Source organism: Equus asinus, chromosome 17 (assembly GCF_041296235.1).
Source record: "Equus asinus isolate D_3611 breed Donkey chromosome 17, EquAss-T2T_v2, whole genome shotgun sequence".
NCBI classification, from domain to species: domain Eukaryota; kingdom Metazoa; phylum Chordata; class Mammalia; order Perissodactyla; family Equidae; genus Equus; species Equus asinus.
The window spans coordinates 15,414,955-15,430,080 of NC_091806.1; positions in this window are offsets into that span (position 1 = coordinate 15,414,955).

A 15,126-nucleotide genomic window follows, 5' to 3' on the forward strand; every position below is an offset into this window, starting at 1 on the left:
ACTGTTGTATGAAAAAGGCTGATGTATAGAACTGCTTGCATTGCTGTCTGAAGAACGCTTTCTCGCTATGCGTCTTACAAAACCTTGTCAGCTTTTAAGAGGACCCAATGAGTGAGTCAAAGGTGCATTCACTCATGAAATATGTAGTCTCCTAAATTGAAAGCAGCATATCAGTATTTTGCATCTTTTACATGGTAGGGAAAACTAGGTTTAGAAAAGGGTACTTCCACTTAGGGAGTTGGTGACACGTGATCTACAGTGACAAGTACATATTTGGTCTTCATTTTAGTTTCTAGCACAGACATTCTAAATCTCTTGGAATTTCCAAAGTAGTGAGAGAGATAAAAGTGTCTTTTGTTAATGAACTGACTTTTGGAATGCCCCTAGGTCACTTAAGGATTGGGGATTGATTGCCAGGGGAACCAATCCTAAGTTTGGAGGGTTGGAAATTTTAGTCTTGCTCCTCACCCTGCTGGGAGGGGAGAGAGGATAGGGGCTGGAGGTTGAATCCATTACCAATGGTAAATATTTTACTCAATCTTGCGTATGCAATGAAGCCTCGATAAAAACCCAAAATTACAGGGTTTGGAGAGTTTCTTGTCAATACTTGAAAGTGCTGGGAGAGTGGCATGCTCAGAGAGTGCATAGAAGCTCCACAACTTTTTCCCATACTTGGCTCTATGCATCTCTTCCATCCACCTGTTCTTCAGTTATATCCTTTTATAAGAGACCATTGATCTAACAAGCAAATGATTCTCTGAGTTCTATGAGCCACTCTAGAAAATTAATTAAACCTAAGGAGAGGGTCATGGGAATCTCTGATTTACAGCCATTTGGTCAGAAGCACCTGTGACTATCTGGACTTGAGGTCGGCATCTGAATGGAGAGGCAGTTTGGTGGGACTGAGCCCTTAACTGTGGAATCTAGTGCTATCTCTGGGCAGATAGTATTAGAATTGGGTTGAATTATAGGGCATTCTGCTGGTGTCCAGGTCATTTCTTGCATGCTGGTATGGGAGGAACCCTCTCCCACACATTGTGAATTGAGTGCAGAACCCCAGGTAGAGGATAACCCAACCTTCTCCAAATAACTGGACCCAGAAACAGGACATCTAGATTGCTGATATTTCCAGTTGTCCATCTTATATTATGGTCTTCAACACTATGGGCAGTTGTATCCTTTCATGGAATAGTGAAAAACAAACTAATTTATATTGTTCTACAGCCAGGATTTACATATTTAAAGACAAAATGCTGAAAGTTCTTTGTTTCCTCTGTCAAGAAAAAATAAAATGATTCAGGGCACTTGTTTTTCTTTTGTGGGTTAAGGAGGTAGAGAAAGCATTATCTAGATTAAAAGCTACATAGAGGGTACCATGGGCTGCACTGTAAAAGGATCATATTTGGAATCGTAGTTATAAATGGAGGGAGTCAACTTAAATTCATAGAGAATAATTACCTCATATTTTGAAGAGTCATTCATTTTCTGCACTGGCAAAACTAAAGAGCAAAATTACAATTATATAAGAATCCCTGTCGCCAAGGTTTTTATATTGGTATGGCAATAATGGGCTCATTCAATCAGCCTGGGCTGCCAAAACTCTGCATTTTCCGAAGATCTTTGGGACTGGCCTTTGTCGCTTGAGTGATAACCTGTGAAACCTTGGAATAGCCCACCTGACAAGAGCATCTTTCTATCCTGGGGCCCACACCAAAAGGTTTATGCTAATGATGTGACTACGGTGAATGCCTGTTTTTGTACCCTCTGGGCTAGGCTGTATCAGTCTGAAATTTGGGGTGGGACAGTTGGAGACTAAGAAATTAAGGACAATTATGTGGGCTCTGCATGCCTATGTACTGACCTCCAATAAACTTTTCTGGTTGGAGATACTTCAAATGAGTCATCAGACAACAATGCTGGGAAAATTGAGTTCTGTCTGTGTGATTCCAACATGAAAGGACAAGTGGAAGCTCATGCCTGGTTTCTTCACCCTATACACCTTTTTCCTTTGTCAATTTCAATCTATTTATGTAGCTGTAATAAACCATAAGGATAGAAATTATTCTGAGTTATGTGAGTTCTTCTAGTGAATCATTGAACCTGATGGTGTTACTGAGCCCTAAGGGAGCAGTGACTTGCAAGTGAGTCCTTTTGCCTAGAGCTGCTCATGCCAATAGAATGAGACCAGGTTTGGAATAGGAGAGTAGAAATTTTACTTGTTGATCAATGAATGGAGGAGGCAGAGCTCATGCTCTAAAACATCTTCTCCCTGAAGGGAAGGTGAGCAGGGTTCTTATGCTATATGAAGGGGCAGAGGTCTCCAAGTCGTTGCTCAGGGCAGAGGCATTTGGGGCTCACACAGATATTCCCTTCTTGCACATGGCACTGCTTGCACACGTTTCCTTTTGTGCATGGCACCATTTCACCATCTTGGACATTTCTGGTTTGGAGCAGTTCTGTGATTTGGCCAGCTGGCATTGTTCTGCCTTGGTTCCTATAAGCAAGCACAGCTTAAAAACAAAGCATTAAACACGGAAATTTTTGTAGGGACTTCTCCAGGTGACAATAGTGGTCTTATGTACCTCTGGCACAAGTAGTAAATTCAAAAAATTTTGTCAAGCTTTTTTCTTTTTATAAAAATTAATATTTCAAATTTCTTTATTTTTGTGTTATGTAGAATACAAACTTTAATTTATTCTAAAAATATAAAATGAATATGTAAATCAGGAAAAAAATAAATGAATACATACAAATTCACTTCCAGAATTAAATTAAAAAACAAAGAACCTTGAGTATTTCCAAAACTGGAAGTTCTTTGTGATCACTCCCATTACCCTGCCTCCTTGACAGTGAAAACCATTCTTCTGTATTTTTTATTATTCCTTTCAATTTTAAAAATAAATTTATCCATTTCCCTAAAACTATGTCTTTAATGAATCTATTTTTAATTTTTGAATATTATAAATATGATGTCAAGCTGTTTGTCCTCTGTATTGTTTGTGCTTCTCTTCAATACTGTTTCTAACATTCTACCATGTTTATACTTGTCCCTGCCTTCTTTAACTTCACAATTGTGTAGTATTCTTTTTCTTTAATGTGTCAAAATTAAATTGTCCCTTAACTTCTATTATGACAAATGCTGATGGTTTACATGTCAAATGGGACACAGGAACAAGGGTTTGTCTAGGTGCATGCCCAGATGTGGCGTTGATTGAATATAGGGTATATATATTGTAGAGGGTCAGAATTGGCCACCCCAAATGTGTCTCTTCAGCTTGATTATTTTTAATAACAAAAGACTTTGAAAGAAACTTTTACTTTCCCCCTAACTGCCTAAAAGAATTTAAGACAGAAGGCCTGTCCTAGGACAGGCCATCACCATAGATAACTCTGAGTACAGGCAGACTGTAAGGGTCCCTGGTAAGCCCATTCTTATCAAAGTTCTGTCTACCAAACATTTGCTTTTCCATTTCCATGTGAATTGCCTTCCTCCCCTTTGAAGCCCCAAACCACTAATCCCAACATCCTCCTCTGTCTTTATCTGAAGATGGTATTTAAAGTGACAACCTCAGCCATTCTGGTGAGTTATTCTGTTTTTCTGGGTTTCTCCCATGTATACATGTTACAAAACTTTGCTTCATTTTCTCCTGTTAGTCTGTCTCATGTCAATTTAATTCTGTGATCTTCAAGTCATCTAAGATGTGGCATAGCTGACCTTATGGCCTGTCGCAAACAGGTCATTCCACTTGACCATCCAATGCTTTTATTGGTTTACATAGGTGACCTTTGCCAGATGAATGTTCATGAAGGCTTTGGTGTTGTATGTAGTACCTGTGAGCCCTGCTCTCACTCCACAGATCCACAGTGGTTACCTGGCCCTGGAGGCTCTGCAGCAGAAGGATCAGGCTGTTCTAAGAAATGGTTCACTCTTTCACTGAGTGGCTTGTCTACATTTTTATGCACCAGCTGGCTACACATTGGCTGGATTCTTTCTGTTCTCCCTGTCCTGTGTATTTAGTGGAATCACATATAGGACCAAGATATTTCACAAGTAAATATTAATATTATACTTTCAGTTAAATGTTTTAATTTCCAGTAAAACTTAGGAATACGAACATGTTGTAAACAATGTTTAGGAGATGAAATCCATTTATTCTGAAATTTGGGTTTTTAGATATAACATATTTTAAGCTATATTCCCTGATCTCTAATTCAGCTCTCCTACATCTAATTAATGTCATTTACAAAGTCTACAAATATTTCCAACTTTGATGGAAATGATATTGAAATTTGACTTGAACATCACAGCTTCTATCAGGTGCAACTTAAGCAGCAAGGGTAAGGGAAGGGCTGTTGGAATTTCCCTCCAAAAACTCTAAATGTGACTGTTTCCTTAGCAAGCCCTGGCCCCAACTCAATTTCCTCCAGAGCTCTACAAAGCCAACTCCCTGGGTACCTCCATGTTAATAATACTTAGCTTTAAAATTAAGATTAATTTTAATTGATTTTTATTGGCAAATGATAGAAGATTTCTATATGCAGGAAGTGCATGAGCCTATGGTAAATTATGTGTGTTGGATTAATCCACTGAACATGAATCTATCTGCTTTGGAACAATACACTGATGAAACTCTTTGCAGTAACTAAATATGTGTGCATGCTGCTTTTAGTGTATGCGTCAATCTGGAAGAGAGAAAGTGAGAGAAGAATTGGAGATTTTTAAGGAGAAGGGAAGGGAATAGGAGAGCTGTTGGAATAGGTGCATTTTAATCAGATAGCAGTTTTCATGATTGCACAATTTTCACAAACTCTCACTTATTCTTTAAGAAATGTGTGTGTATGGGAGGGATAAGGGAAATAAAATGTGGGGGGTTTACAGTTGCAATTAAAATTTTGATGTTGCTTACATTTTAATTCATTAATATATCCTTATGTAAATTTTGATTATTTCTTTAACCCATCATTACCTGTAAAAACTATTTTTAAATTATCATATTTTATTTATTGTTCAAGGAATTTATGTGAAAAATGTTCCAAATATATTTTTTCTTTAACTCAAATGAAATTTAAATTGTAAAACATTGAGACTTCTAATTATTTTATTGAGTGTGATTTTATCATTCTCTTCTTTCTTTAGAATCTGACAATATTTATTAAACACTCTTCTATGAGTGTAATAGTATTTTTGCCTCTTTGCTTTCATATCTATATTGATTTGTGTTTTTCTAAATTTCCCAGTCTTTTATTTCACTTGAATATTTAGTGTTATTCTGTTCCTCAAATATATCAATCAATGTTTTGTTTTATTCAATGGTTTCTGAATAATTTATTTACTAAAATTAATGCAGGAAGTTAGAAATGTAGGCTCTAGGCTGGGCTTTGGTCAATATTTTCATCAATGATTAGATGAAGCCAAATAGAAAATGACTTACAAAACTTGTTAATATCACAAAGTTGGAAAATAAGCAAACAAGTTGAAAGAAGTGAAAGAATCAATATTCAAAAATCACAGGGATCCAAATAAATAACCAAAACAAGAAAAAGATGATGTATTAATAGATGGAGTCTGGCATTTAGGCAGAAAAAAATTCATACAAATAATTTGATATTAATATGTAAAATAATTTGGGGTTTAATTTGTTAATCTAAACATGGACAATGCAATTTTCATGAATCTATTAAACACAGGAATTCATGCATTTTGTAAACAATAACTAGATAAACACTAGTGCCAAGATTAAGTGATAATCCCATTTAACTCAAACTGCTCATATAAAATCAAACATAGTGTGTTAATTCACAGTCAGTACATTTCAAAGGACAGAAACAAAGAATATTATATCAGGAAGATAATACCCAAATGGTTGGGTGTATGGGAAAGAAAAATCAAATACCAAGTAGTTGAATTGATGTGAAAATACGTTTTCTGTAGAAGAGGAATGTTTGAAGAAATTTATTGAAAACATATAGCTTTAGTAAAATATATTTCTTTATTGAAACAATTTTGAAACAAATATCTTTACTAAAAACATATAGATTGCATGTCAAATAGGATGTGTGGCATCAGAAAGTAAAAATGTGGTCATTCATTGCTAAACTTAGATATAATTTACTCCTTTATTCAGAAATTGACATGTTCTATTTTTAAGCTTCTCTTTACATTTTGTGATTATAATCTCCCTGTGAAAATGTTACATATAGCCAGGTACAATCCCTAAGTCTCAAAAGAGTCTTTTATGGTATTTCAGTCACTTAACAGAAATCATTACCCCTAGATTTGTTACCCAAAAAGGAGATGGTGAACATTAACCAAGGAATTTTGAGGTTTTGCAAACAGGAGTTCAACCTGATGAAGATCTACGTCAAAAAATCAGAGTTTCTGAATTGGGATCCAAACCTTCAACCTCCTGAAATTGTCTGATCATTTTAACCTTGTGTTGTATGACAAATAAAATTTATTAGCTCGGTTTGTGTTGAAGGTATGTTAGATTCTTTAATATACTAGTAAGAGAAACAGAAAGATAAAAAAAGGTACAGACTTGTAGAAGATATGGAAATATGTTTATTTAACTGGAAAACAGAATAAACAGCATAAAAATATGAAATGAAGGTTGAGGTTTCATTTTAAAAATCTTAAAATTATCTCACCTAAATCATGCATTACAGAAGAGGACTATGTGTCAGAATCATCTCAAATGCTAAATTTGGTGAAAGTTAGTCAAAAGGAACAAACAGCACATATAAAGAGCAAATAGTAAAGATATTTACATATGGTTGTAATGACATAGCTTTATCTTCGAACACTAATGCCCAATAGAGACAATTAACTTGGGCTCATAAGATGATGTCAACAGAGAGCAGAAGCAAAGTGACAAGAAACAGGATATATTTTTAAATGGGCCATTGCCAGAACTTTTTTTTCAAAACATAAACAAAGTTGTAAAGTACACTGTTTTCCTATTTTTAATTTTGATTTTCCCTTTAAAAATGCAGATATATTACATTTTTTCCCCTGAGGGTAAGAGGGTGTAACTTCATATGAAACTCATATGAAGTAGCTATTTACTACTGATCTGTTCAGATGAACACAGCATATTTGATGTGAAAAAACACACATAGGATTTTAAAGACACCTCTACTGAGAACCTTAATACTAAAATTTGACTTGCTGAGAGCAGACTCTGTCCAAAAGGCTGTTTCCAGTACACATCTCACTAACATCTTGTGATCAATCTCTTACTCAATTTCACTTTCTCTTCTCAAAAGTACAAGCTGTGGGGGCCAGCCCAGGGGCACAGCAGTTAAGTTCGCACCTTCCGCTTTGGCAGCCTCGAGTTCGCTGGTTTGGACCCCAGGTGCAGACCTACGCACTGCCTGTCAAGCCATGATGCGGCAGACGTCCCACGTATAAAATAGAGGAAGATTGGCAGCGGATGCTAGCTCAAGGCAAATCTTCCTCAAAAAAAAAAAAAGTATAGGCCATGATTCCATTCTCTTCATCTTCTTTGTCAGGGACACACTGTCCATTTAAAGAATCTTTATAGCATGACTCAGTCCACTCCTGATTGCCTGATTCAAATTGATGTCTGATGTTGTATTGATGGTTTTGTAAACAGAGTGTAAACAGAAGAAAAAAGCACCAATACCAGCAACAATACATTTACATAATTCTGGTTATTTTGAAAGTTGTGATTTGCTAAAATATTTTAAAAGAAACTGTGCATTAATTAACATCCAACTACACTGAGCTTAATTACTCACTAAATAACATAAACACCATTATAGCCAAATAATCTCGAATAAGAAGAGCACAGTTGGAGGCACCACACTTCCTTATTTCAAACTATATTACAATGCTATAGTAAGCAAAATGGTATGGTATTGGTATGCAAACAGATACAGAAATCAATGGAACAGAAGACAGAGCCCAGAATTAAACCCACTCATTTTTGGTTAATCAATTTTCAACAAAGGCACCAAGAATATAGAATGAGGAAAGTCTCTTCAATAAATAGTGCTGAGAAAACGAGATACCCATATGCAAAAGAATGAAATTGGACCCTATCTTATACACAAAAAACAACTCAAATTAAAAACAAGTAGCTTGACAACAATGGTAACCAAAACCCAACAGCCTGAAGACACTGGATTGTGTAGCCTGGGTTTGGAGATCCTAAGGATGTCCCATCCTCAGAGCAATCGTTAACACATTCTATAAAACATAGGATAATACAGCCTTTTATATTGCATGATAATCCAACAAAAGGACATTAATAGCAATGAAAAAATCCCATCTACATGAGTATTAAAAATTTATCAAAATAGCATGCCAAAAGGAAAATATAATCTGCATATACAGGATAATGTAACATAATGAAGAACACTACTTACTGAAAGTGATGTAATTGCTGCAAAAGTCGTTCAAGAAGTTTATAGGCTGTTAAAATTAACCAAGACATAGTTAAAATAAATTACATATGACTTTGCCTTAAATAATTAAAAAGTATGACCAAAAAACTATGTGAAAAATAGCATAAATGAATTATTAAGAAAAAAAAGAGAAATGGCTGGAATTTCTTAAGATTATGGCTTTTCTATTATTCCATGCACTTACAGTGTGCTGATGGACCTTGATTCTATTGGAGACTTTTCAACGCTTCAAGAGTAGTTGATGCAGCAGACAAACAGTACAAGAAGGGATTAGGCAGGCAGCCTAAATCGCATATGCTCGAAAACTATCCAGCTCACAATTTCTGCTCCAGCCTCCTCATAGCACTTCCCTGTTACTACTCTGTGATTAAGGTCTCAATGAAAATGTCATTCTTGTTGTCATTGGTGCCACCTAACTGTGCAGAAGACAGTGGGATGACACTGACACTTCAGAGTTCAGATGACAAGAGTTTCACAAATTATTTTGTATATTCTGTTCATGTGAGCTTCTAATTGTATGCCCATCTTCACTGAGGCTAGTCACGGGAGAGATATGATAGTTAGATTTCTAATCTTAAACTGCAGAAATACAAAACAAACCCACCTAATCAAGATAGTGGGGATATTGCATAAATAATAAGTTGTCTCACAGTACTCACTGAAGTTGCAAGAGCCTGAATTCAGTATCTGTGTCCCGGGAACAATGTGAAGCAAGGACTCATATTTCTTATATCATTTATGCTAATATTTGCACACCTGCTTAATTCTCCTCTATGTCCCCGACGTCTAAGTTCTACCTTTTCTATAATCAAGATGGAGGGAGATATGGCCAACAATTCCCATGTTTAAACAATTACAGCTACAAACAGAAGAATGACTTTCACTTGGTTTTTATTAAAACATTTGGGGGAAATGTTTCTTGTTGAACGATTTGGTAGAACATCCATTGTTGAACCAATTAACTATGGCCAGGTGTGTGCAACTAAGCTGAAGAATAGGAAACTTCCAGGATTTTAAGATCTGAGGGCCTTAAAAACGGATAATCTAAGACAGGATCCCAGGTTTAGTGCGAGGCTCAACTCTACCCAATTATTAAAGAACAGGTGGCTTTGACATTTTCCACTGGTGACTTCCAATGTTGCTGTGGTCATTCCCTGGCTGCCAGCAAAAATAGGGAGAAGTGGAATTCCAGGAGATGTTCTCTTAAGCAAGCGAGTAAGTCTGCACACATTGTTTCCTCCGTTATTTCATTACCAATGACTAAGTCACATGGTCATGCTAGCTCCAAGAGAGACTGGAAATGTATCCAGGACACTATATAAAAAAGAACAAAAACAAGAAGAAAACCCCAAGAAATTAAGGAGAATTGAATTTGGTAGATGCATATAAGTCTCTAACATCATGAGGAGTACAATCATGAGGACCAAGGAGAACAAGTGAATGGAATTAAGGATAAAAATGGCATGATTTGACTGAATTTGTAGAAAAATATTATCCTTGAATTAAGAAAGAGAAGATTGATGAAAGTGAGATAGTACTGAAAATAAAGAATAATTTTTAAAAAGCATTTCGGTTTAAAAAGTTTCCAAGGATATGAAGTAAGCAAGTCCCCATGAAAATAGAGGGAAATGAGTGGAATTAATTGAAATTTAGAAGATAGAGTCAGTATAATTACATGACTGGCTAGAAAATGTGGGTAAAAGAGATGGAGAATGATAAATATGTCGTATTTTCTAATACGGCTGATTTTATGTGTGGTAAAATTGAGAATCAAAACAGGAGAAAATGTTTGGGCATAGCCTATATGTAAATTCTGTGACCAATTCTCATTAACATACACTACTTAATCCTATCCTGGCCATTATCATCTCCCACATAGATTATTTCAATCACCTCGTAACTCGTCTTTCTGCTGACACTTGTGTTCATACGAAAGTATATTGTTTTCTTATTTCATACCACCTTTCAGACATTTTACTCACAGCTAACCTTGGAAAAGAATGCAATATATATGATTAGTGATTTGGAAAGTTTAAATACAAGTCTAAATTACGGAGTCCCTAAAACGTTCCAGAATAGTCTATGTAGATGGCTCCATACTTGAGAATGCTCTGCAATCAAGGAGTTTCTGAGAGGAGAGAAAGTCAGATCATGGAATAAAAGTTAAAATATAATATAATATGGATCAAAGTAGAAATTATATTGGAAGGATATGGGTTATATTGAAGCATTAAATTAGAAATATTTAATTTTGCCTCCAGGAATAATGGGTCACTTTTCACAGCATGTGATGCACCAGCTCAGCATAAAAGATAAACAGGAGTTTGGCAGTCAGACATTGTGATGAATCTACGTGGTACAAACTTTTGTGTGCTTCCTGAAGAGTATAACACATCAACTTATATGGTTAGATATTTATTGAATACTTCAATAAATACAGAATAGCTGAATGCATGAATTAATTAATTTACATAGCTTACCAAAGATTCATTGCAACAATAATAATTCACTCTTTCTCTCTCCCATGAGTTTTAAGCCCTCATAATGTCATTTTCCCATCCTCACCTTCTCGATATAGAAAACTCAGACTCAATGTACTATATCTTTTTGCCCAAATTCAACTTTTTTGATGTAAGTACCTGTAACTGAAAAAACATTCTATCCATTGCATGAACAGAGGGCCTTAATACATAAAAAATCTAGGTGATGCATGAACTCCAGATAGTTTCCAAGTTACATTCTGTGAGGTTAAGAAATCGTGTTTTAATAATTTCAAATTTACTAACCTCAGATTTCATGCATAGACATAGACCAACTTTAAGACTCTTAGTATCATATACAGCCTTTCTCAGTAGGGGAATTGCTCTACTCTCCAAAGGTGGAGAGACAAGTAGGGAGGAGGGGCCAGGAGGCTAGTGAACCTTAGACCATATTCCACAGAGAAAGAAAATTCAGTGTAGCACTAATCCAATCAGAGACAGACTTTGCTATTTTCTAACATACCACTTGATAAACAGATTATTGAGTTTAGAAATGCAACATGTCATGAAGAGAAGATGCCCCCACAAAAAAGAAGGGTCTATTTCTTACTAAGTCACATCAATTGATTTAAGTAAAGTATGAGCTTCAAGGAAAAATAAGAATGACTGAATTTGTTACTTGAAAAATTCAAGTCAGAAATTTATATTATATAAGACGATATTCTTTACAAAAGAGCAATGCACAGTGATTTCTTCATAGTGTAAAAAGGTAAGCAGTAATTATTTTCCCTCCTTATTTTATTGTAATGTATTTTTTTTAACTCAAGAATTGAAAATCATCAAAGAAAACACTTTCTTCCAGTCAGATACCTTTATGAGATAAATCTTTTCAACTTGAAATATACAGACTGTAACTAAAAGTGATCAGTCCTTCATTTTTATAGCAGTAAATGAGATACAAAATTGATATGAATTCACCTTGCTGTTGTGAAGTTTTATACTTATTAGTTTTATTGGTATTATTCAGAATATTAAATTCAAAATAATGTTTCCTGTTGAATGTTCTATGAAGCCCATTGAGTTTTGATTAGCGATATGGACTTTGGCATTCCACTGCTGAACTTGAAGTCAGTGAGATTACACACTGGGTTCTTGATATTGGACACGTTCCTTAACCTCTCTATGCCTTGGCTCTTTATGCAGAATGAGAATAACAACAGTTCTTACTTCATTCAGAATGCAGTAAATGAGTTAATACAGGTAAAGTCATTAACAAGGTGGTTAGAATATAATAAACGTTCAAAAATTATCAACAATAACAAAATACTTTCAAATAATCAGACATCTTTATTCTCCAGAGCTAGGCTAGTTCTTCCTAACAGAAAAAATGGAAGAGGAAGGACTGAAGTTCCATGTTAGAACTGCCAAAGTAAAGTTAATGGGTGATGAGAAGAGTAGATCAAGTTCAGAAAAGAGAATAACCAAAGTTATCTCTGGGGATGCTTTTATATCTTAAATAGAATTTGAGTTAGACTTTTAATTTAATTTTGCCTATATTTCTCTAATAAATCGACTTCTCTTATGTGCTCAAAATACAGGAGGCTGGCATGGACGAGAGAGAAAACTAAAAATAAAACCCCACTATGTTAGATGGTTTTTCCTTAGATATTGCTGCTGCTCTCTGTTCACCCAGCATAGAATAGTGCACCAACATTCAGCTCAATATTTCTGCTGAAACACTACCGTGGACATTCTCTCTTATAGATTGAGAATACTACTCTAGCGCAGTAGAAAAGATAAACAAAGTTTAAGAAGAAAGAAAAAAGATGTAAGTTAAAATGATAAATACAATAAGTATGATAACGATTACAATAACAATGCCTAATAGAACTTCAAATGCCTATTTTAATTCAAGTCGTTAACATAGATTATGCAACTTACTCCTCAAAACAACTCCCTGAGTTACATATTATTGTTGCTGTGTATATTTTCAAACACAGTATATTAAGCTTTGATAATTTAAATAAGGAAATATTACCCAAATATATCTAATTACCATTTTGTCACTTAGGCTCAGGTTCATTGGTCAAATCTAGTTAAATCTAGTTAAACTGAGCACGATTGCTGAGATTACTGGGAAATTACTCATGCAGTTACCCATCTGGATATATTTATAAATCTGTCGAATAAGCACTGGCTTATCTATTGGAATACAAATCTGAATGAGAACATGAAAATATTTTTTTTTTCCTGGAGTATGTTTTATTCTCTTTTCTTAAAAGTAAAAATAATAGAACGATTCTATGATACCTTAAGATCTGACAATTCTCAGGGTAAATGTCTTCCTTAAGAAATTGCCTAGTTCTTCCATAGTACCTTGCAATTCTTTCTACATAGTCTTTGCATGTTGTAGGGTTACACCTGATTTACCTGTCTGACTTCACTACTAGACTATAAACTCTATAAAGACAGAAACTGAGGGGCTGGCCCCATGGCCAAGTGGTTAAGTTTGCGCGCTTCGCTGCAGGCAGCCCAGTGTTTCGTTGGTTTGAATCCTGGGTGCGGACATGGCACTGCTCATCAAACCACACTAAGGCAGCATCCCACATGCCACAACTAGAAGGACCCACAACAAAGAATATACAACTACATACCGGGGGGCTTTGGGGAGAAAAAGGAAAAAAACAAAATCTTTAAAAAAAAAAAAGATAGAAACTGAGCTCATATTACTTACCAATATTATCCTTACTACTTGACGCACTTTGTATTTAACATACACTGTAATTACCCAAAATAAATTTCAACATATACCACAAAATATATGTTGATAGACAGCCTGATATATTCATCAAAAATATCTAGGTCATTGAAAATTCAATTTTATTTTTGGTCCAGTTGTTTTTCATAAAGTATGACTTCTGAGGCAAAAAAACCATAGGGAAGGTGACATAAAATCTTGAAAGTTTTGAGAAGATATGAAATGGAGAAATAACTACCAAAATGTGAAAAGAGGAGGAAAAAAGGGCAGACAGCCCAGAAAAATAAAGATAGGAATGGCAAAAGAAAATTTTGGTGGGGTGCACTCAGTCTCCATTTACAGAGAGTCTCATATTATTTGAATCTGAAATATCCCAGGTCCTTGATGCCTCCTCTTGACAGTTCTGAGCCATAAGCGGAGATGAGCCAGGATGGAACATTTATCTTTAGGGTAAGCTGTGAAAAATTAAAGTCAGAATAGAGGATTCACTGAACTAAGAAGGGAACAGTTCAGGATTAGTGAGAAGTGAGAAACAAAAAGTAGAATTTGTTGATTTGTTTTAGTCTTCTGGGATTTGTGAGAGCGAACGGGAACCGGGGACCTTAAAAGAAGAAAGGGAGGTTGTGTTCTGTAGGAAGCAAGGATGAATTTGGAGTCTAAGAAGTGGAAGAGAACTTCAAACATCTTGGCAATGCGGATTTTGGAGTATGTGACAATCTGAAAAAGGTCACAGTTTAGCATTAATGAAGACTGGATGGAAATCACAAGAGATGTCTAGGATCCAGTATAGTGGAGGAGAGATTGAACTCATTTGAAATAAAATGCTTAATTCTTGAAGGAGCTGATTAGGCTAAGTCTATACTGTGTTTAGCACTGTGCTTTCTGATAGTTGTTCAGATATAGATATTTAGAATATGTATTATATAACACATATTCTGTTTACAATACGTAGTATTTATCCATAGTAAACTACAATATTTACGACAAAATATATGTTGATTGACATGTTCATGATATGTATTATATATTCACATATATTTTATATTCATAATATATATTATATATTTTCATTAACTCATATTTAGAGGTAGGAAAAGATTTTATATTTTGTCTAGTGTCAGGTTTGTGAACCCGCTGATCAAATTCTCTTGCACCTTTATTTTCTCTTGTCTTTGGTTTTGTTTGTCTTTTTTTTGTTTGTCTTTGTTTACCCCCAAAAGTGCCTAAATTTTACTTCCAAAGGCCTCGAATTTGGAATATAAACAGAGTTAAGATTACTGGGGGAAAGTTGAGTTGAGGACATATGACAATAAAACCTTGTTCACTTTATTTCACATTCTAAACTTCAAGTGAACATGTGACTTGCTATGATGCATTATTTCTAATACAAATTTGCATGATATAGTAAATTGAATATTTTTCTATGATGGAGGCAAGGCGACATTCCTTATTTTTCTG